We start from the raw sequence: 24,619 nt of genomic DNA, 5'->3' as shown, positions 1-24,619 counted from the left end.
TGCTCACTCTCTACTACTCTCTCTCTACTAATCTGTACTACTCACTCTACTACTCACTCTCTACCACTCTCTACTATTTTCCCTCTACTACTTTCTCTCTACTACTCTCTACTACTCACTTTCTACTACTCACTCTCTACTACTCACTACTACTCACTCTTTACTACTCTCTACTACTCACTCTGTACTGCTCTCTACTACTCACTCTACTACTTACTCTCTACTACTCTCTACTACTCACTCTCTACTACTCACTCTCTACTACTCTCTACTACTCACTCTCTACTACTCTCTACTACTTACTCTCTACTTCTCACTCTCTCCTACTCTCTACTACTCACTCTCTACTACTCTCTCTTTACTACTCACTCTCTACTACTCACTCTACTACTCACTCTCTACTACTCTCTACTGCTCACTCTCGACTACTTTCACTCTACTAGTCTCTACTACTCACTCTACTACTCACTCTCTACCACTCTCTACTATTCTCTCTCTACTACTCTTTCTCTACTACTCTCTACTACTCAATCTCTACTACTCACTCTCTACTACTCTCTACTACTCACTCTTTACTACTCTCTACTACTCACTCTCTAATGCTCTCTACTACTCACTCTACTACTCACTCTCTACTACTCTCTACTACTCACTCTCTACTACTCACTCTCTACTAGTCTCTACTACTCACTCTCTACTACTCTCTACTATTCTCTCTCTCTGCTACTCACTCTCTACTACTCTCTACTACTCACTCTCTACTACTCTCTACTACTCACTCTTTAGTACTCTCTACTACTCACTCTCTACTGCTCTATACTACTCACTCTACTACTTACTCTCTACATTTCTCTACTACTCACTCTCTACTACTCACTCTCTACTACTCTCTACTACTCACTCTACTATTCACTCTACTACTCTCTACTACTCTCTCTCTACTACTCACTCTCTACTACTCACTCTACTACTCACTCTCTACTACTCTCTACTACTCACTCTTTACTACTCTCTCTCTACTAGTCTCTACTACTTACTCTACTACTCACTCTTTACTACTCTCTACTATTCTCTCTCTCTGCTACTCACTCTCTACTACTCACTCTCTACTACTCTCTACTACTCACTCTTAGAACTCTCTACTACTCACTCTCTACTGCTCTCTACTACTCACTCTACTACTTACTCCCTACTACTCACTCTCTACTACTCACTCTCTACTACTCGCTCTACTATTCACTCTACTACTCTCTACTACTCACTTTCTGCTACTCTCTCTACTGCTCTTTACTACTCTCTACTACTCACTCTCTACTCTCTATTACTCACTCTCTACTCTCTACCTCTCTCTACTTCTCTCTCTACTAGTTTCTACCTCTCTACCGCTACCTCTCTACCTCTACCTCTCTACCTCTACCTCTCTACCTCTCTACCTCTACACCTCTACACCTCTACCTCTCTCTACACGCACACATATACACATATATATATATGCATATATATGCCTATGCATTTATATATATGTATGTGAATGTATATATATATATATATATATATATATATATATATATATATATATATGTGTGTATATATATATGTATACATATATAAACATATATAATCTGTATGTCTATATAAATGCAAATATAAATGCATGCATACATATACATATATGCATACAGATGCATGTTATTTACATGAAAGTTTAAAAAACACTAATAAAAGCAAAGCTAAAAAGCCACCTCATTACAAACAGAATGGCTTTAACTTTAAACGAGGGCGAGATTGCATTTTCAATGCTTGTTTACTCTGGTTCCATCAAGAAGGCATTCAGAGGTGTCACACATTTGCCATAAATTCTGAATGTTAGCACTCTAGTTGCTCATTAGATCACTGTAGTAAATCTACTGCTCACCAGGGAAGTCTGCTGCTCGTATTCAAAGTGCAAGTTTCAGTCTGCATGTCAGAATTTTTTTTATGAAATAGAAGAGGATTTGAGAAGTCACTCAAAATGATCCATCATTTTTCTTTCTGAAGCACTAATCATACTTTCTATGGAGAAATGAACCCCCTCATTTTGTTCCTTTTTAAATTAAATGTTTTCAGACTTACCACTTTATTCCAATCAAGCTGGCTTCAGGTGTGCCATACCTTTGTAATAAGTAGGACTGTTAGCGCTCTAGTTGTTCTTTAGAACACTCTGGGACATTCTGTCATTGGGCTATACTTGGGCTACATCTGGGTGATATTTGGGCTACATTTGGGCTCTTTTGTCTCTGGTGGCCATCTTGGGAGACTGCATGTCAGAATTTTTTAATGAAATAGAAGAGGATTTGAGAAGTCACTCAAAATGTGCCCTAATTTTTCTTTCTGAAGCACTAATAATACTTTCTATGGCAGAATATACCCCCTCATTTTGTTCCTTTTTAAATTAAATGTTTTAAGAGTTACCACTTTATTCCAATAAAGATGGCTTGAGGTGTGCCATACCTTTGTAATAAGTAGGACTGTTAGCGCTCTAGTTATTCTTTAGAACACTCTAGGAGGCTTCAGTAGAACACAAAGGAATCAACTGACAGTCTCTGTCCTTGTTGGATGTACATGTTTTACTGAGAATGTCAGACTTCATTTTCACATGACTGAGAAAGATAATGTGAATTTACAGAAAATATGCTTTCAGTTTAGCTTATAGATCCCCTTCCAAACCACTGTGGAAAAAGCATGAGATAATAGTTCTCTTTCAAACATGATTAATGATATCCCAGCAGAAGGCTTTTTCACATGGTAAAATCACCTTAGAACACACCACAATTCCTAAAATGAGTATGGTACCATCAACAAAAGATTTATAATGTAACTAAAGTCCTAAAACCCTCTATTAACTGCAATGCTTTTTAATGAGGTGCTATCATGTATATTGGTCCCAAGATGGTTGCCAACACTTCTTGGATGAAGTGCTGACAGCCAATCAGATCAGATGTGTGGTTAGGCTCCGCCCAGATATAAATATATTTTTTTTAACCTAAATTACTCAAAATCCACTGGAGCACATATCTTGAGACATAGCAAAGGCACATCAGGCTACCAGTCCCTACAATTTTGTCAAGTTTTGTGGAAATCCATTCAGCCGTTTGGGCTAAAAGTGAGGCCAACCGCCCTATGGAAATTAACATGGGAAAAACACATTTTGGGACCCCCCTTTTATCTCGGCCCCTGCTTGACGAATCCCCCCCAAACTTTCAGGGAAGGAGGCAGATTCCTCAACCGGCGCCAAAGTTATTCCCAATAGAATGTTGCAGATTTCCTACAGAAAACAATCCTAACTATAACTACCTACTGGCGACCGCCAGTAGGTAATATATATATATATATATATTTATATATATATATATATATATATATATATATATATATATATATATATATATATATATATATATATATATATATATATATATATATATACACATTACCTCCTCAATGAGCAAGAAGAAGAGGCCACAACAGGGGAGACAGCGGAGACCTCTTTATTGCAGGTAAACCATTTTAAGGGCGAATGCATTTCGTCGTTCAATTCTGCCTTCTTCAGCTCCAGATGGTTCAAGCAGGTATTGGGCGACATCACAGGTATAAATGCCTTTGACCCATCCTGCTTAGTGTCAACAAGCTCCGCCCCGTGTAGCAAAAGTTCACACTATTGGATGTAAAACATGTAGGACGCCCAATGCAACATCACTACATGTCCCAGAATGTTGTGGGCAGTTCTGGAGAAACAACAGGGGTGATAAACACGCCAATATGCTGGATACTGTCACTCATCGCAATGCCGATGCCTCCTCTGCTCCCCAGAACGCACCATCCTCCATATCCCGGTGTAGCAATCAGCAGGGGCAAGTCTGGCAGTCGAGCTCGCCCGATGTGGCGTGGAATCACTCCAACACTGCCTTTTCCTTTTTCAGAGTCAAGAGGTGGGCCCCGATCTTCCCAGTTCCCTCGGTCCAAACATCACCACCGAAGCAGATTCCAGCGTATCGGGGCCAACTTTCAGTGCGGGGGCCTTTTGATGCACGATTCTGGCACTCGCACTGACTGTATACAAATTACCTTCTCAACGAGCAAGTAGAAGAGGCCACAACAGGGGAGACAGCGGAGACCTCGTTATTGCAGGTAAACCATTTTAAGGGCGAACACATTTCGGCGTTCGATACTGCCTTATTCAGCGCCAGATGGGCTCCATCACAGGTTTAAATGCCTTTGACCCATCCTGCTTCGTGTCAGCAAGCTCCACCACCGTGTAGCAAAACTTCACACTATTGGATGTAAAACATGTAGGACACCCAATGCAACATCACTACATGTCCCAGAATGTTGTGGGATGTTCTGGAGAAACAACGGGGTGGTATATATATATATATATATATATATTACCCACTGGCAGTCACCAGTAGGTAGTGATAGTTAGGACCAAGTTTCCATAGGAAGAGCTATTTTTGTTCTGCTTATAACTTTGGCGTTGTTTGATGAATCTTCATGAAATTTTACAAACTAATTACCTGTTTATATCAGCTCCTATGTTGAAAGTCTGGGGGTGTTTCATCAAGGGGGAGCTGAGAAAAAAGGGGGGTCCCAAAATGTGTTTTCTCCATGTTAATTTCCATGGGAAACTGGGGGTGGTTAGCCAAGCAATGGAATGGCTGCTCTTTGAGTGCGCTCCGCTGGCCTGGATTGAAATTCCTACTAAATTCTGTGCAAATGGTGTGTTGGCGAGCCTAAGACCGGAGTCCCTGACATGCTGATCTACAGCAGATCCGATTGATACCGAATTCTGGATCAGCGAGCGATCTGCGGAGAGTCAGTGCGGGTGACTGTGGTGCCTCCGGCTGCCTGTGCTGCTCATGCCTTCTGGAAGTGCTCTACACAGGTGATCCGAAACTCAAAACCACGGTTGCAGAGGGACTGCAGGGCCATGAAACGGAATTGAAGGTGTGAGCCCACTGAGAGAATCGCTCTTGCCATTGGATGTATGTGCGTCGCTTGGGAGAGCCGCAAGTGATGAGGAGACTCAGGGAGAATGTCCCAGCTTGTCGCTGCCCACTGGTTATATGTGAGGTGAGAAGATAATCCCGTACGCACGGAAAGAGACTCCCTTTCACTGTGGCTGCGGCTGGAGATGCGGGATCGGCTGGTGACTCCACTCCCTCAAATGATTTCCTTCACTGCCTGAATTCACTGTCAGTTACACGCAGCCATGGATTACAAGAGGATGATTGTGTGGCTAATCTAACACCTAACCTATACACTGCTGTAGAGGAGATGCTATCGGTGCTGGGAGGCACCATTAATATGGACCTAAGGAAGGTTCGGGTACACCGTAAATTGCGGAGCTGTGGTTTGGGTAACATTGTTGCTTTTGATGCAATTTGGGACACAACTGTCTGCTGGTGACTGCCATGAGTCCCCCCGCGGCACTTCTCCTGCAGACCTACACAACCCCAGCTGAGCACACCCTTGGGTCCTGTGCTCACAGACTCACAGATTGGTCTTCACTTCTCGCTGCTACTTGTGAGTGATGTCGGCCAGGAGCAGATCACGTAGGGAGAGCAGATGTGTGGAGTGTGCTACTGAGGTCCTAAAGTTATAATGTTAAATGTCCTATACTTGTAAAGCGCACAGCTGCCCCAGCAAAGGGGCGTCCCGGCGCTGTATACTGCTGGGGAACCCATCCTGGCTTTCCCTGTGAGATGGTCCCTCCTGGGCATCTCCAAGGTGAAGACAAGCATCCCCAGCGCTGATGGGGCCGTTAGTAGAGATTAAGTAGAGATTAAGCAAGCTATTGCCCAGAGTTGCTGAGTTGGACCCATGGTTGGAGTAGGCACCGAGGCGAGAATTATCAAGTCCGCTGCCCAAGACCCTGCCGTGTCGGGAATCGAACCCTGGTCCCGGGCTGACCTCTGCTTCCGGGTCTGCCGCCTCTAACAAGTGAGCCACACCACTCCACAAAAGAAGGCTTGCATTGAGGCACTTGGTGCTGTGTACCTTGGGTGGCGATAGACGTAGAGGAAGGCCCAGCAGTTGGGGACGTCGGCACTGGCATAGGTTGCCGATTGGAAGCAATGGGTACGCTCCGATTGTCCTTGCGCAGTATACCATCTTGACTGCCTCAATATAGGTAAGCAGGATGCCAAATAGCCAAAACTTACCTTTGACAAACGATCTACAGACCAAACTGAACTGGCTTCTGATGCGCAGTCGGACGACCAACAGGACCTGCACTCGGAGGATCAAGTTGATGATCTGTGCAGTCTCATGTTGGAAATGCGCTCGAACCTAAGAAACATATATTCCAAGTTAGAAACCCTGACTTTGCAGCTGGACTTGGTCAAGACCCAGGTGGCTGTGCAAGAGGCTCGCCTAGATGTCCTAGAAAACCACCAACCTGAATTCCATGAATTTTAGGTGGAGACCAAAGAGCAGTTATTGCATATGGACAAGCTCCTAGGTATCCACACCAAGAACGATGACTTGGAAGCAAGGTCACGTAGAAACAACTTAAGTATTACAGGCATCCCGTAAATCTTCACTATTTCCAAGATGTAGACCTTTGTGACAGACCTACTACATGAACTGTTCGACCCTTACCTGTCCCCTGTCTTCATGGTGGAAAAAGCACACCGATCCTTAGGCTCGAAACCCCCAGTGGGGGCACCACCTCTTCTGATATTGGCCAAATTGCCGAATTATCAGGACCGGAACAATATTCTGAGAATGGCAAGGGAAAAAGGCCATATGTAAATGTAAATGTAAATTGATACTTGTATAGCGCACTACTCACCCGCAAGAGTCTCAAGGCGCTTGTACGAATACCGCTGTGGAACCCATCCTGGCTTTCCCTTTGAGGCGTCCACTCCTGGGCACACCCAAGGTGGAGGCCAGGCATCCTTAGCGTTTTTGGGGCCGTTGTGGAAATTAAGCAAGCTATTGCCCAGAGTTCCAGAGTGGGACTCCATGATTGGAATAGGCACCGAGGCGAGAATTATCAGGTCCGTGGAATTTTGAGCCCAAGACCCACCGAGGCGGGGAATTGAACCCTGGTCCCGGGCTAGACCTCTGCATCAGGGTCTGCCACTCTAATCATTGAGCCACACTTCTCCACTGTGTGTCACATAAATCCAACAACATTTCGTTCTACCTGGACAGGCGACGAGGAGCACATATTTACCAGCCAAGCGCATAATTCTACAGGCACAGATCCCTTACTCCTTGCTCTACCCTGACAAGCTGAAAGTCTTGTAAGACGGTACCGTTCATTACTTCACGGATGCAAAGTCAACCTTAAAATTCACCAAACACGTTGGTGGGAAGAAAAACTTAGATTCTTCTGGTGCCGAGGCATCTGTGACTGGCCAACTTAGGGATAGTGATTGACTTGGGTACATTGATGACCTCTGAACTGAGCAACTACGCTGCCAAGTCGAGGATCTGAGCGGAAACTAATGGACCTGTGGATGTGGGTTTGAAAATATACCATGATTTGTCATTATGTTTCTTTAGGGATGTTGGGGAGGGCTTGTAACATATGCCGCTGTACTCCCAGCCACCCTGTGAGAACTGGGGAGACTGCTGGTGCCACTACTAAGGGTGGGCGCAAAATCTGTTCTGCTCGCGGATTTTGCAGATTTTCAGCAATTTTGCGATCCCCGAATCACGCGAAATTGCAGAAAAATCCGCAAATCCGCTTGTGTGTGGATAATTATTTTTTTTGCAGTAGAGGTATCAACACGATAGCATTTTTGTGGATAAATATGCAGGCAGCATTCATTCTGGCACGATGCTCCTGTCACAAAAATTAAACCTCAACAGGAAGCCCTTACAGATATAAATAAAGCTGGTGCCCGAGTTGAAGCTCAAATTCAGTCACGCATTGTAATCAGCTCAAACAACCAGTGAGCATGGTCTAGGCTAGGCAGGTATGCTTCCTCCCCATAACTACTGTCTACAATTAGATGTAATCCTTGATGGAGGTCTTTGCATCCACGAGTTTCTCTAGCGCAATCCCTGTGTTCTTGCTGTGAACAGGAGGCTGCTTTCTCCTCATCTGGTGCTCTGCTCGGTCTCTGACGCTTTATAAACAAGAGGCATGTGAACTTTGCACAGAAGCCCCGCCCATTTGGCCCGCCCCACACACACTAGGGTATGCAACTTCTTCCCGCCCTTTCCTCACTATCATGAACAGCTCACTCGGCGCCTGTCGATGCGGTGGCAAAGTTACAGACACAAGTGGTCACTGGAGGCAACTCTTCTGGGCCTTTACGCAGCTGTAGTGTATCAAAAGCACTATACATTTACCCAACAAGGTCGCACTTACTGATTAGCTAGTAGAAAGTACTCAAGTTAAGTAGAGGTATGGCACAACACGGTGGCAGATATAAATAAATCAGGTGCCCGAGATGAAGCTCAAATTCTGAAATGCATTATAATCAGCCCAAACAACTAGTGAGCACGGTCGAGGCTAGGCAGGTGTGCTTCCTCCCCATATCTACCGCCTACAATTAGATGTAATCCTTGATGGAGGTATTTGCATCCACAAGTTTCTCTAGCGCAATCCCCGTGTACTTCCTGTGACAGGAGGCTGCTTCCTTCTCATCTGCTGCTCTGATCGGTCTCTGACCCTTACAAGAGGCATGTGAATTCACATGGAAGCCCCACCCATTTTGCCTTGCCCCACACACACTAGGGTATGCAACGTCTTCCCGCCCTTTCCTCACTATCATGGACAGCTCACTCTAGGGACCTCGGCGCCTGTCGGTGCAGTGACAAAGTTACAGACACACCTGGTCACTGGAGACAATTTTTCTGGGCCTTTACGCAGCTGTAGTGTAGCAAAAACACTATACATTTACCCAACGAGGTAGCACTTACTGATTAGCCAGTAGAAAGTACTCGAGTTAAGTAGAGGTATGGCACAACCAGTGGAATCATCGTGGATAAACATGCAGGCAGGAATCATCCTGGCACGATGCTTCTGTCACAAAAATTAAACATCAACATGAAGCACTTACAGATATAAATAAAGCAGGTGCCCAAGTTGAAGCTCAAATTCAGTAACGCATTATAATCAGCCCAAACAACTAGTGAGTACGGTCAAGGCTAGGCAGGTGTGCTTCCTTCCCATATCTAGAGTCTACAATTAGATATAATCCTTGATGGAGGTCTTTGCATCCTCGAGTTTCTCTAGCGCAATCCCCCTGTACTGATTGATGGGTTGGAGTGGGAAGCAGGTGGTGGGCGGGGATTGTTTATTTGTTTAATGCCAGTGTGATTGAGCGATGTTGGCCAGGGTACACAACATGTGTTTTGGACTTTATCCACTTCTGATGCCTGCCCCACATTGATTGGTACGATGAGGACACGTACACGAGGAAAAACTAAATCTGCTTACGTGGAACAGTAGAGGGTTAAATGATGGCAGAAAATCTAGACTGGTGCATACTTACCTATCCAGACATAACATAGATGTATTTTTATTGCAAGAGACGCACCTAAATGTTACACCGTCACAGAGGCTGAGACACAACAGACGAGGACACGTCTACTCCTCTATTTATTCCAACTATGCCAGAGGAGTGGTTATGCTGGTTAAAAGGGGGGTGGATTCCACCGCAAGATCTCTGAAATCCGCAACAGCTTTAACACCACGACCACCCTGATTATGCCAGACTCCACCTCCCCTGTGAACAGCTTTATCCGCCTGACCTCCTGGTCCAATATCAACAATGACGAGACATGCAAGGTCATGAACTCTATTCACTCAGGATCTCCGTCAGACCTGTGCCCACACCATGTATTCATCAAAGCAGATGCAGCCATGGCATCCTAACTATGGAAGGTATACAACATCTCCTTCGAAACAGTGACATTCCCGAGAAGCTGGAAACATGCAGAACTCAACGCCCTCCTCAAGAAGCCCATGATGGACCCTAAGGACCTCAAGAACGTCCGGCCCTTCTCCCTGCTCCCATTACCGGCAAAGGTCATCGAGAAAATCACCAACAGACAGTTGGCCCGCCACCTACAACATCTTGGACACTTCCTAGTCCGGATTCAGACAAAGCCACAGCACCGAGACAGCCCTCATTGCCGCCACAGATGAGATCAGGCACCAACTAGACAACGGCGAAACATCAGCCCTCATTCTCCTGGACCTGTTGGCCGCCTTCGATATGGTCTGCTATAGCACTCTAAAGACACGCCTCTTAGAAGCGAAATCCAAGAGAAGGCCCTTGACTGGACTACGTCATTCCTCTCCGGTAGAACCCAGAGCGTCCGCCTTCCACCCTTCCGATCTGAAGCCACCAAAATCATCTGTGGCGTCCCCAGGGCTCATACCTCAGTCCGACACTGTTCAACATCTATATGGCTCCCCTCGCACAAGTGGCTCACCATCATGACCTCAACATCATCTCTTATGCCGACGACACCCAGCTCATCTTCTCCCTCACCAAGGACCCACAGAACACCTAAAACAACCTCCAAGAGGGAATGAAGGCCATCGCCGACTGGATGAGGAGCAGCCGTCTGAAGCTGAACTCTGACAAGACGGAGGTGCTCATCCTCGGACCCAGCCCCTCATCCTGGGATGACTCCTGGTGGCCAATCACACTGGGAGCAGCACCAACACCCACCCACGATGCACTCAACCTAGGATTCATCCTCGACTCCTCCCTCTCCATGTCTAAACAGGTCAACGCCGTCTCCTCTACCTGCAACAACACCCTCTGCATGCTCCACAGGATCTACAAGTGGATATCAACTGAAACAAGAAGAACGGTGACACAGGCCCTCGTCAGCAGCAGACTGGACTACGGCAACGTACTATACACAGGAATCCCAGCCAAACACCTAAGTCGACTACAACACATCCAAAACGCCTCCATCCAACTGATCGTCAACGTCCCCCGCCACAGCCACATCACCTCCCACCTGAGACACATGCACTGGCTCCCCGTCGAGAAGAGGATCACCTTCAACCTCCTCACCCACGCACACAAAGCCCTCCACAATGCCAGACCAGCCTACCTGAACAACAGACTCAGCTTCTACACCCCCACCCGCCAGCTCTGCTCCGCCAGCCTCGCCCTCGCCGCTGTCCCCCGCATCCAACTAATGAGCTACGGTGGCAGATCCTTCTCCTAATTTGACACCAAGACCTGGAACACCCGCCCTACCCACATACGGCAGACCAAGACCTACTGACCTTCAGAAGACTCCTCAAGACCTGGCTCTTCGAGCAGTAGCAGCACCCTCCTCCCCTCTGCGCCTTGAGACCCTCACGAGTATGCAGTGCACTCTTCAAGTACTATGATTGATTGATTGATTGATTGGCATGAGGAAGAAGTACACAAAGATCCTGAGGGGAGATTTGTCCATATTCATGGGGTGCTGGTAGGGATTTCACTGGTAGTTGTAGCAACTTAAGCTCCAAATGTTGATTCCCCTGATTTCTTCCAGGATATTTGGTCCAGAGTCAAAATGACTGGTCGTGATACAATATTGTGGTGTGCGGATTTTAATGTGATGCTAGATGATGCCATAGACAAGAAGGGTGTGGCCCGTTCCCTACACCCGACTGCCAGCGCTGCCCTGAAGGGAATCTTGTAGATATATGGTGCAGCAGGCATCCTCTAGTGAAAGAGGGTACATGTATATCCAATCACCATAGCGCATGGTCCCGCCTGGACTTCTGGTTGGTTTCTAGGAATGTTGCTGTTTGGACGACCGATATTTTGCATCTGCTGCGCTCCTTGTCAGCTCACCCCATGTGTTTGCTGAGGCTTTCACTTCCGGGGTCGCTTCCTCGTGCATTTGCCTGGCACCTCCCACCACATGCCCTAATGTATGAAGCCCTCAAGGAAGAGATAAGAGTGGGCATTACCAACTACTTTGCCAATAATACAGGCTCCGTGACTACTGAAGCCTCACTCTGGGAGGCATTTAAAGTAGTGATCAGAGGCCAGTGTATTGCTATACAGGCTGGGTTGCAAAAGCCAATCCAAGGCACAAACTCATATTTAGAGACCAAGATAAAAAACTTGAGGAACAATCCTTCTCTACAAACAAACCCCTCATTGCGCTAAACCTAAAGGCTAAACTGTTGGACTTTGCTGAGGTGGCTCATCCTGAAACAAAGTCACGGTGCTGTATGCCCCTTCCATCCCTCTGCCGCAAATCCAACGCTGCCTTACATACAAGATAGTATGAGTATGAGTAAGTCTCTGGCCCAGAAGATGAACCTTCAGACTTTTTCTAACCTATACCCTGTGAGTTTAAACCACCCTTGAGGGGCCTGCAGGTCCGGCAGTGACATTCACTGAGATCTTTCTATCATAGGATGCGCACAGCATGTCAAGCCCTTTGGGGGGGATTCTGGAATGCACCTCCACCCATGCCTGCACTGGAAAACTTGCTAACATCTCTGTCTCCCCTTAAACTCATTACTCGCTTGTATACCCACTTGCAAAACACTGCCCCATTGGTGATACCTAAATCCTTTAGACACTGGAATGATGACCTTGAATTACAATGGACTGAAGCCCAATGGGACTTCAGTTGTGGGCAACTCACCAAACTCTCTCCGAACTACAAGCTGATATTGATCCTTGTTAAATATCCGCATAGATTTTAAAGAACTCCAGTGGGCCTCCATCGTATGGGTATATGAGGGGATGATAGGTGCTGGCTTTGCGGCTACACCCCAGCCACATTTCTAGACTGTCCCAAAATAGCCGGATTCTGGTTTTTGCTTCAGTAAATAGCATCCTGGGCGTATCACCGGCCCCATCCACTGCTCTTGGTCTTTTAGGGTAGGTTAAAGATGCACCGCCCAAGATGTGCAAGCTACATGCGTTCCTCTTACTGTTTGTGAAGAGACAGATTGCAATCCATTGGGGCAGCAGACAGGTGCCCTCCGTTAAGGAGTGGGTTGGAGACATCACTTACGGGCACACACAATTGAGCATATATGGGAACATTTTCTAACCTGGGCCCAAAGGCAGCTGCCATGGAATGTTGTAGCAAACATAGGAGGCACTCAGACTGTACCACTGTAATGATTAGATAGTATCATACACTTGCCCATAAAATATATCTACCTGATATAATTCCTTGGGAATGTGGTCAAGAGACTGATTTACCAATATAATGCATGCCTTCTCGGAGGTGATAAGTAAAGTACTACTATTCTGTTGCTAAGACTTGCTGATTTGTGCAAGTATATAGATGAATGACATACGTAAATCCTTCTGTTAGTGGAGGGCTGTTGAAGTGTGTGTTGCTACTTGTGTTGTGTTCTATTTAGGACCCGATCAATATTGTGACCTTATGCCCCTATACGGCTATAATTAATACATATCCCTATAATGGCATAAACGATCAGAGCCATATTTCAGTAACTCGTCTCTGCAGCTCATTACAGTACATGACACAGCAGAAGCCACTTCCTTAAATTCCTAGATAACACACGAGTTCTTTCGACAGCTCAAACCCCCCAGCAACCTGGGAAAGCCCTGCTTGCTTTGTTTTTGATTACTAATAGAACTCCTGCGAGCATTGTAAGAACGACCAGTTCTTAGTGACATCTTTATTGACGTCTTTTGTCCAAAAACTTACGTCAAACTCGGCACCTTTCAGGTATAAATAATACCGACGTTGCCTTAAGCAAACACGACGGTGGTGGTGAATACTGGAGCAGAACAGCTGTCCCTTGCAGAGAGCCCAGCAGATGCGAGAAGCCCACGGACGCTGCCCCTCCTCCTTGACGCGCTGAGAAAGACGCTGTCTTTTCTCCTGCCGAGAAAATCCAGCTCCGGCGTTTCCAGCCTACCCTTGCGGGTGACTGGAATATCGAGTCCTGAGAGGAGATACCAGACCTCCAACATTTTAATCCAGAGGTACGGTGCTGACTAAACCCTTAGAGAGAATTCTTCAAGCAAACCCTTGGCAAAACCAACTTAACTTAAACTGCTACTTACTTACTCCCCCCCACGTATTAGGCTTAGGTCAGGTACATTGGGGTAGGCGTAGTTAGAAGCACCAGTTGAGGACGTTAGCCAAATGTATATATGAATGTATATATTTTATTCATTTTAACTATCGTATGGCTAAGAAACCATATCAATGCTTTTACAGTATTATTTCGTAATACTCCTTTTACTGTACGCACTTTTTATAATAACAAGTCTTGCAATTGTGGCAATTCATTTCTCTTGCATGAGAACGAAGACTGTTCAATAAATAATACTTTTTATTGAAAACGCCCGTCTCTCTATTCTCTGCATACTGGTGAAAGTAATTCTGCACAACTGACTGAGTGAAATAGCTGTCTATTGTTTCACACGACTCTAGAGATTGAATCTTATTCTGAGGAGCAAAGTTGTCATGTTAATGCGGTTGTTGGAAAACTGAATCCCTTCTTGTCTGAGCCAGGGAAGCTGATCACTTCCTATTCGGTCAAGAAAGTTTCAAGTGACCTCTGAGCTAGCTGGTACAAACCCAATTAAGTCTAACATAGTCAGTAGAGACATAGAAGACCGCAGTCCTACGTCTACACTGCTGTTTATGTTATTCCAATGCGCAGGGCCTATAGGGAAAATAGGAACTTCACTACATGGCGCCCAATGTTTGGTAAGGCGATAAAACTAACGCAAGACGTTAGAGTAACTCAGTCGTGCTTTTTCACACAGACCCTTTCTCCCGTAAATACTCCAATAGACGTCTGGAGTGGGTGAAAGGTTAAAATCCGCCTGAACATAGTAGGAAGAGATTCCTATGTAGAGCTTCTGGTTTATTCAACGTTGAAGGATACAGTATTCCAAAATATTGTGCACCTAATCTTTGTTTCCTTGGAAACCTGCTCTGCAAACCTTCATTAATACAATGTCAGAAAATGGCAATAACAACGGAACCAATGAAGTTGCAGTAGACGCGAATCAACAGGGTCCCGATGTTACAGGGATTAATGAACCGGGTGCGATTATCATTCCGGTCAACATAAGAAAAACTATAACGTTAAAACTTATAGAAAACTGACTGACATCACGAGGTGGTACCGTCGTTTTCGTGATAGAGGCACACGAATATCGCCAGACAGAGGTATTCTATACTTGGATAAACTTTCCAGAGGCAAACGCTACAACACACAAATTCCACTATTACAAAATAGAGGATCCACCGGAAGTGTACGCTCCTTTCGAGGAGATTGAAATACCATTAAAATACCAAGAGCACCTGCTCTGGTCTAAAGGCGCCCTAAAACATAATGATCACATCACCAGGCTCGGTCCACTAGGTAGACCAGGAGCAACGTGGCCGGTTTTAGCCAGCTACACACCATATCCGGACATTGAAAAAATGTCTCGCGAAGAGCTGTTAGCACAGCTAAAAACATTAATTAACATACATATTAAACTATGCAGAAAGGATTAAACCTCTCTATGAATAAATTAAACCTGATTTTAAACCAATCAACTGAACTCAAAAACACACAGAAATTTTTAGATCACTGCAAACAGACATGTTAGCAAAAACAAAATTGGAACCACGTGACAACACACGAAACCTTGTAATCCGAGTCACTTACAAACCTCATTTGTACACACAAGCAGAAAAAACATTCAGTCTCACAGAAAATACTGTGAAAGTAGTGCAAACTGCTATAGCGAAAGAACGAGAACTAGCACAAATCAAAAGGATCACTGTTCTCACAGCAGAATCCGCCTTCGAGGCACTATTCAGCCCAGTAAACCTGCCTACAGTATCACTGGATCCGAAATGGATACAGTGGGAAAATTCTCTTGCTGCAGAAGACGTGAAATACTACTTTGCCCCGCACATGAAAAAACTGAATGATTTAAATTATGAAAAAGAATATCCTCTGCCAATCGAAATTCTCCCTCTAGAACAGATTTGTACAGCATTACAATGTAGAAAATAAATCCTACGATGCAGCCTGCGCGATTGTTAAAGGTCGCTGGCTCTGCGGTAAATTCAGACTGAAAATAACAAAAACTGAATCACTGAGAAAATGTTTGGCTCAGCGAGCTGAAATCAGATCCTTAAAGATGGCGCTTGAAAATGCCGAACGTGAATTCCTGACACTAATCGTGTGCGATTCGCATTTTTGCGTCAATTCTTACAATAATGATTTGCAGAGCTGGGTTCAAAATGATTACAAAGATGACACTGGTGCAAAAATCAAGCATAACATGCTTTGGAAACAAGTAGTTCTCTTACAGAAGGAACTACAAAAGACTCACTCTGAGTCATCAACATAATGGCGTTGCAGGGAATTAATTGGCTAATACAGCCATAGCGGAAGCACCTAAATCGGCTTCCCTAGCCACAAAAAAGCGTTCAGAAAAATATATAGACGGGGAAACCGTGCTGGCAGTAAAAACGTCTTCAAAAAGCAACTGTGCAGCACTACCCGTGAACTATCCACTCAATTATACATACGTAATTGATGCAAACTCCGTTCCTTTTGCTCAAATCCCTGGAGTGGGGGATAGGGTAATTCCAAACACGAACCGGAGAAAGTTATTAATAGCAGACGCACACATGGGCGAAGGTCCAAGGCACAAACAGATGAAGGAATCTCTGACTGAATTACAAGCAGTATACTGGTGGCCGGGGATGAGCCTGCACCATTATAACTTTGTAAAGAGCTGTCCAGACTGTGACAGAGACCGCAGTAACGAGTCAAGCGGGGTAATGCCATGGCCTTGTATGAGTGTAGCATAGAGCTATCTACACATGCAATCCAGTGTCCTATTAATTGTTTAAGACTACATTCACTATAAAATGCGGCACCAGCGCTCGGCTGATGCCAAAACTGTTATAAAAGATCTGCGAGTCTTTATCGGCACATACGCAATTGCCATGCTTCATTCTGACCAGGGTCCTGCTTTTAGCTCTCGAGCTTATAAGGAGGCCATGGCCAGTATGGGCATTGGATTGCGATTCTCTTGTCCATTTCAGCCTGAGGGAAACAGTGTAGTGGAAAGAAAAAACCGAGACATAAAGCAATCTATAACAGCGAAAGTATTAGGTTCGGGTGATGGGTGGGTCAAACATTTAACAAGTGTCCAACGTAGTCTTAATAACTTGCCAAGAAATTCTCTAAAAGGTTTCAGCCCGTAAGAACTATTGCTCGGAACTAGAATGTATGTTCAGGACCTTGATAGTCAGGCTTCAGTGGTAAAAGATAAAAATAAAGACTTTGACATCAAAGATCGCTTGGCTGTTTTACAGGACTTGAATGAAACAAGAAAATCCTTAAGCAACATAAAGTTAAAGCAACAGCCAGATTCCACTGAAGACACACCACCGGTCCCAGCAAGACCTGTCTGGATTCCAAAGATTGGGGATCTGGTCAGAGAAAAAATAGCAGTGAAGAAGGAATTTGGACCTTCTTACAGAAAAGCAGTACCTGTCTTAGCAATCAACGGAACAAGATCAGTAGTACTACCGCCCCTTGCTGGTAAAAAGGAAAACAGAGTTGTATCAATCGACCTGGTGAAACCACAAGCATGTGGCCTATAATCAACAGTAGGCAGAGTAGACTCCCAAGAAATAACAGAATACCCAAATTTTCAACAATCCAAGAGGTTTAAACTGAAAGACTAATCACATTTGATAAACCTGCAGTGCACAGAGAAGGACTATGCAATAATGCCATGGAACTTGTGCCTCTTGAAACACAGATTGAAACAGTTTGTCATGAAACTCCAGTCTACAATGATGTGGCATCAGAATGTGCTAATGAAAGGCAAATTGAGAAAATAATTCAAACAATCGACAGAACTGCCTCTGGCTACTTCATCAATTTCGATAACTTTTCTGAAGATCAAAACGACCCTGAAGTGACGCCAGAAACAAAGACTTTTAAAGAAAAAACAACAGAAATATTTCATCAACTCAAGGAAACTTATCATTTTTCTCCATGGTTAGCATTTTGGTTTGGGCTAGGTGTATTTTTCCTTCTGCTTTGGCTCATCATGGTACTTTGTTTGGGAAAATTCATTGAGGGAAAATACAGTTCAATGGACACAGCAAGTCAGAACATCAACTTAGTTCTGAAACCTCACAAATCATCTCACGTCAAGAAAAGAGAACTATCATCAGTAAATGTCACAGCCATTCCAATATCGTGTGCTCATGACAAGCTGAGCTTGTCATGACCGTTAGAACGCTCAGACGCTGGGCTAATTCCCCCGCTGTGCTGGGACTTCTAAGGAACGGGTGTGGTCATGACGAGCTCAGCTCGTCATGAGCACATGAGAAACAAGGTTCATGACAAGCTGAGCTCGTCATGAGCACCAGGGTGCTGTGCACGCCCCCTCTCCCCCACCAGCACAGCGGGGGAATCGGCCCGCAGCCTAGGGAAAAAAATGTCAAGAAAAAAAAGATCCATAGGAAACTTTAGACAATGCTACAGGTCAAACGGGTCAATGGAATTACCCCAAATTTGGCAGGGAGAAGGGTCTTGGTCTATAAAGCATCCTTTTGTTTATTTGGTGTAAATCCATTCAGTAGTTTTGGAGAAATATCGAAATTTACAGATATCGATATTTGGGAATTCGGCCTTCTGATTGGCTGAGGCTTTACGAACAAGAGCTTGCTACCTATTGGCTGCGAGCGGTTGCAACTAGGAAGTGTTGGCAGCAATTTTGTGATTCAGTTGAAGCGAGTAAGGGGAAAAAAGGGGGAAGAAATTAGGAAAGAGGAGGTAGGAGCGCTGTGAGCTCTGTTGGGTGGTTAGGATATACTATACAGGGAGTGTGAAGGGAAGAATTTACCCCTAATGGTGTGAAAGTGCTGTTTTGCCCAGAGTGAGATGATGCTGAGGTGAGGTACTGGTACACTCGAGGATTAAAGGATGCACCTAAACCGTGAGCTGGGTGCTGTAAACTGATGTGCTGAAGAATGTATCCCTACCGGTGTGAAAGTGCTGTTTTGCACAGAGTGAGATGGTGCTGAGGGGAGGTGCTGGTACACTCGGGGATGAAAGCATGCGCCTAAACGTTGAGCTGAGTGCTGTAAACTGATGTGCTCTGGGGGTTGTAGCATACCGGCCGCTGTAGGATACCTATGCAGTGGTGTTAGTATGCGTTTAGAGTATAGCGGGAGTGGGAAGCAAACTACTCACTGGTACCGGTCTGAACACTCGGGGATAAAACCGTGAGCCTTAGCCGTGATGTGCTGTGGACTCTGTAGGATACTGGCCGCTGTAGCATACCTGTGTAAGTAGTGTTAGTGTGCGTTTATACTATACAGGGAGTAGGAAGCAAACTACTCACCTCTACTTTCAGAAGACTCGAAAGGAGTGTTTTAGCAAGCTGTAATATGGAAATAATCGTGAAAAATATAATGCAGAATGTTGCAATGCCACAGAAGAGACATGGTGAAATCATATGTGTCTAAGAAAGTGGCTGTGTGTAATAAAGCAATGGAGACTGAAAGGTATATGTAAAGCGTCTTTATTTAAGTGCCATAAATCGATCCACTGGTGCAAGAGCAAAGGCATTCAGCGGAGGCAAACTCCAACCGCTTCTGCTGTATTGAAACGAATGCTCCTGCATCAGTGAATTCAACATTACATGTTACAGTTCCATTTGACATAAACAATACCTATTAGACTTGAATGATTTGAAATTCTATAATGAAAATAAAGGTAGGATATGATTACTACATGTATCCTTTAAGAAAACAAACAAAACAAATTGCAACATGTAATCATCAAACTTCTTAGGTACACTGGTACTCCTTTTTTGTAACACAAAATTATCAACAGTAGACCAGTTAGCAAACTCTTGTACAGTAGATTCAATCTGGTGTGTTTCAGAATTGGTAATAGTTCTACCCAAATTGAAACTTTGAGGAGGAACACAAAATTGTGCTTCTGAAAAGCACATTTGGTACTCTTCTCGTCAAACCATACATTATTGTCTTCAGCTCTTTCAAAAAAAATTCTTGTGCAAAGAGCTGAGGGACGAACTGAGGCAAAATCCAACCGCTTCTGCTGTATTCAAACCTAAGCTCCTGCATCAGTGAATTCAACATTACATGTTACAGTTCCATGTGACATAAACAATAGCTGTTAGACATGAATGACTCAATTCTATAATGAAAATAAAGGTAGGGTATGATTACCACCCTGTGCCAACCAGTTCCTAAACGATGTTGTGTCTTTTGATCTCGATCACCAGCTCGTTCGCTGAGGCTGAGGATGAGTACATTTGTGTGAAAGGGCTTTGTGGATAAGAGGCAGGCAGGGAGACGAGTGCACAAAGAATAGACATAATTTTAAAATGGATGTCGGGTTTAGGCTAATTTAGCAAGTAAATAGCGTATTTGCATAGGCCATACATCACCCATCCATGTTTAGACTGGAGACGTAAGGGACAATAATAAAAATAGAGCTCAAATGCCTTTGCATACTTAGAAAGTTATAATATGAAAATAGTTCAATTGATGTGTATTAAAAAGAATTTTAAGGAAAAAGTAAAAAAAAGTTGGAAAAAATCAATCCAAGAATAACGTGAACTTCTTACAAGTATTGGAGATTGCAGTCCGGAAGTTCTTCAGTGGCTTGAGATGAGTAATTTTCCAAGAGGTCATTGTTGCCATCGTGTGAGAAAAGCAGAACGATCCAGTTCAAAACCTTGAAGGAACATTAATGTTCCTCGAATGTTGGAGCGGCAATTTGAATTGGAAGGCAGTCTGCAATGTTTTCAAAGGTCACACATTGCAGGAGATCTTTCGCGGATGCTCAGAAATCCCACTCCACCACGATACCTTTTTGCGTTGCATCCACCATTTCTCCACTGTCTGAACAATCAAGTTCATGGTTTTCAAGACACTCCATTACCTGCTGGATATCGGGAGCGATTGTTGGGATGTTGGCAAGGCATAGATCCATTTGCCAGTTGAATGGGCAAGTTTTGCAGTAAAAAGATTGTTGCACGCAGATTGCATATTTGTAAATAAATGTCATGTTGTAGCTGGCTCTGATAATAGACAGGGGCAGGCAGCCAAAAAGTTGTTCCGTTTTTTGACAGTATTGATGTAGCTTCAAGTAGAGACGTATTCTGTCGGACATGGTTGTTAGCACAGGGAGTGCAGCCATTTTGTACAGCAAAAATAGTTGTAGGATGGCCGCAAAGACAGCGAGAATAATGGGCACTGTTCCTGTTATTCCCTAGATGATCGAATACATGAAATCTGGTATTATACAAAAAACAGTTTGAAAGACTGTGAGAAGGCCGCAGGAGACTGTGTCAAAAAAGTATGCCAGACCTTGAGTGTGAAATGTGTGGAAAATTGTGTAACAATTCACAAAGTGTAATGGGATGTTTGTGTTTAATAGGGACTGTATGTTACTTGAAGTTCATGCTATCTGCAGTCGATACATTTCTTTTGCAGAAGTGAGGGACAATTCTGTTCTGAACAAAAGCACTTTCAGTTTGGTTAGTTTATTTAAATCTGTTTTCAAAGTAGGTATTGAAGGTCAAGTTGAAGTTTGGGATTTGTTTTGTGTGGGTGGGATTAAACATTGCCACAGGAAGTTTCTCAGTTTGAAACAGTAAGGCCATATGGTATACCAGCTCACATTCCGTAGGAGTGCATGTTATTGAGAAGCAGATAACTGCCGTTAGAAAGTTGTGTGAATGTTGGTCTGGTTGTGGGAGTTGGCGTGCTTTTAAGAAAGCACGCCATATTGGGAGCTGTAAGCTTAGAACCGTTGTGCAGTTAGACATTCTTGGATAGTAATGAATGACTGCCATTGTGGGTCGCACTTTTCACCTGTGAGAAAAAGTTCTGTATCCTCTTTAAGACAGCGATTTGTAAATAGGACAAACTACTGCTCGTGAATAAATGTGTTACCTTGCATAATCACATACAACCTGACAAACAACATGTACACCTAGCAGACACAACATTTCTACATACTGTGGGAACCGTGGTTAGCCATGTACACAAACCAAACATTGCATGGCACCTCTGCAACACAATGCCGAATGCGTGGAGAGATGCGAACAAAGTATGTGCAAAGGTGGCAAGTGATTCTCGATTATAAAATTATACAATGCAAAGTCCTACATAAACTTCTGGAACACGCCACACCTCCACACCGCGATATGGCTTACCGAGGGCCTATTAGAGCTCTGTGTGCGATTATTGCGTCAAAAAGACCTGAGGCATACTGCAGTCCCAATGTCCCCATTATAGAACCACAACCTCGAACAAACCCAACTAGTATATTCACAGCTGCAAATAGAAAACACGAAGGACGGCGTGTGATCTAGTTAGATATACTAATCTGCTTATCTCATCGCTATTTCAGAGTGACATTCTCTTACAACATTTGGAAGTACAGTAAATTCATTGATAGCACTGGGAACCAATTGATTCACCGACTAGAAGGATCAGTAACTAAGTCACCAACAGAGAAATTTCAGACATATTCTGATCTTTTTGAGTTACAGACATCAGAAGCCTTGAGGAAGTTACTTTTGAGTAACGAAACACATGTCGGCTGCTTGCTCCTTCCTGCAACTTCCGGGATTACAGTACTGTAGGACCTCTGGCTACATTACTTTGTGTGTGTCTATTACAAAGTACTGTATATTTAAACATTTGTCAAATGAGTTATTAAAACATCAAAGCCACTCCATTTGTTGGATGTTCTCTCAATGATCAAATATTGTTACAGGGTATACGAGCAACTGGTGGTCTTGTCTCTCTAAACAGGCCAAGACAGGAAATAACTCCCTTAGAAGCACTGGCTTCTATGAGTCAAACATTTTTGAGTGCCGAGGTACAACAAACTTTGTTTAACAGTCTCCTACAGCTGACACCTTTGGGGTTTTTAGTGGAAGCCGACATCTGTGGTAGTGGGATGTCAAATGTGACCTTGAGAGGCAAAGTTTCTCACAAATAAAAGGTATTAATATCGTCATCTTCAATGACATAATCGAGCACGGGATTGGAAAGTTCTACAGTCTAAGCCCCCATACCTTTGCTGTTTGATTGTAATACAATGCAAAGTGTTGAGGGGATGTCCCAGACAGACTTGAGTATGGAAAGCACAGACATGTACATGTGAACATACACTGATGGTCTATTAAGTTAAGTAGACAGTGGACGCCACCATGATAGTACAGTCAGTAGGGAAGATTATGAAAACAGAGTGCATACGTGCCCCCTCTCCCCAAATCTTTAGGGTAGTGGGCTGGCTCTGGGTATGCAAGGTAAAGTAGGGGTATAAATAAAAGGCATGTTTCTGTGAGTGTGGTTTTGTTCAGGATTGGCGAATGTGTCTGCCAGGTCTGCGCAGCTTACACCGCCATGAGGTTGACCCCATGAGCGAAAGTGGCTGCGTGAATGATGCTCTCACCCTGCTGGTACTCAGAAACAGTCGTGGCCACTGCGACGCACATATGCCCCACAGTTCACCTTTCGCTACAACATTATGTGAAAGAGTGTCCACCACATGCCAGCAGAAGCTCCTGGGACGAGGTCTGCGAGGTGGGAAGGTTCCTGAGATCAATGCTGGCTACTGCGACACAGGAATACAGCGCCCAGTCTGAGACCCAGCAGAGTGGAAGGCTCTGTATACTACTAACACAGTAGTCCCACAGGTACGAACAGTGGAACGGCGTCTTGATGCCACAATGGATGATGTCCGATATTACCTGCTGCTTGCTTCTCATAGAACTCCCTCTGTTCAGGTGCATCAGACTATGTGCTTCCGTAGCTAACTGCTATACTTGATTATTGGGCTTGATTGACTGCAGGCGCTGGAATACAGCATAGTCCAAAGAGTGAAGCAGGGTCTTGACTCTATGATTGAGGATATCAGAAGTTAAAGTCTGTGATAATTTCTGTGTACCCCCGCTGACCAAGTGCAATCACCTGTATGTCCTAACAGTGTAACGGTGTCTTAATGCCACAATGGACAATGTTAGAACTGCATCTGAGAGTGTAGATGAAGGTACTCCCTTTGACCAGGTGCAACCTACTCTAGCTTCCAACAGTGGAAAGGTGTCTTGATCCCACAATGGACGATATCTGATATTACCTGCTGCTTAGTTTTACACAACTCCCTCCATTGAGGTGCATCAGCCTCTGTGCTTCCGTAGCTAACTGCTGCACATGATTATTGTGCTAGGTGGACACAAGTCGGTGCAGTACACCGCGGTACAGCAGGTCCAAACATTGAAACGGGGTCTTGATTCTATGATTGAGGATGCCAGATGTTAAAGTGTGTGATCATTTCTGTGTACCCCCTCCGATCAGGTTCAACCAACTCCGTACTTCCGAATCCAATGGCACATGGCTGTGAGACGTTAAGGACCACTTCCTCTGGCCTACACTGCGTTCAGTAGGGCTCACAATTCAGATCAAGAGGTGATTGTTTAATTACAGAATCCAGTAGTCAAGTAACTACAACGTCTATTGAAATACACACAATATCCTTTTAGTATACTTGCTTGAAGAACTTTTTTTAGATGAGTTATAGGTTTAGTACAATGACCAAAGTCTTCTTGGTAATAGAAAAGAA

The sequence above is a fragment of the Lissotriton vulgaris genome, chromosome 3_1, assembly GCF_964263255.1.
Source record: "Lissotriton vulgaris chromosome 3_1, aLisVul1.2, whole genome shotgun sequence".
In the NCBI taxonomy this organism is placed as follows: domain Eukaryota; kingdom Metazoa; phylum Chordata; class Amphibia; order Caudata; family Salamandridae; genus Lissotriton; species Lissotriton vulgaris.
Note: the sequence above shows the minus strand (reverse complement) of the source record.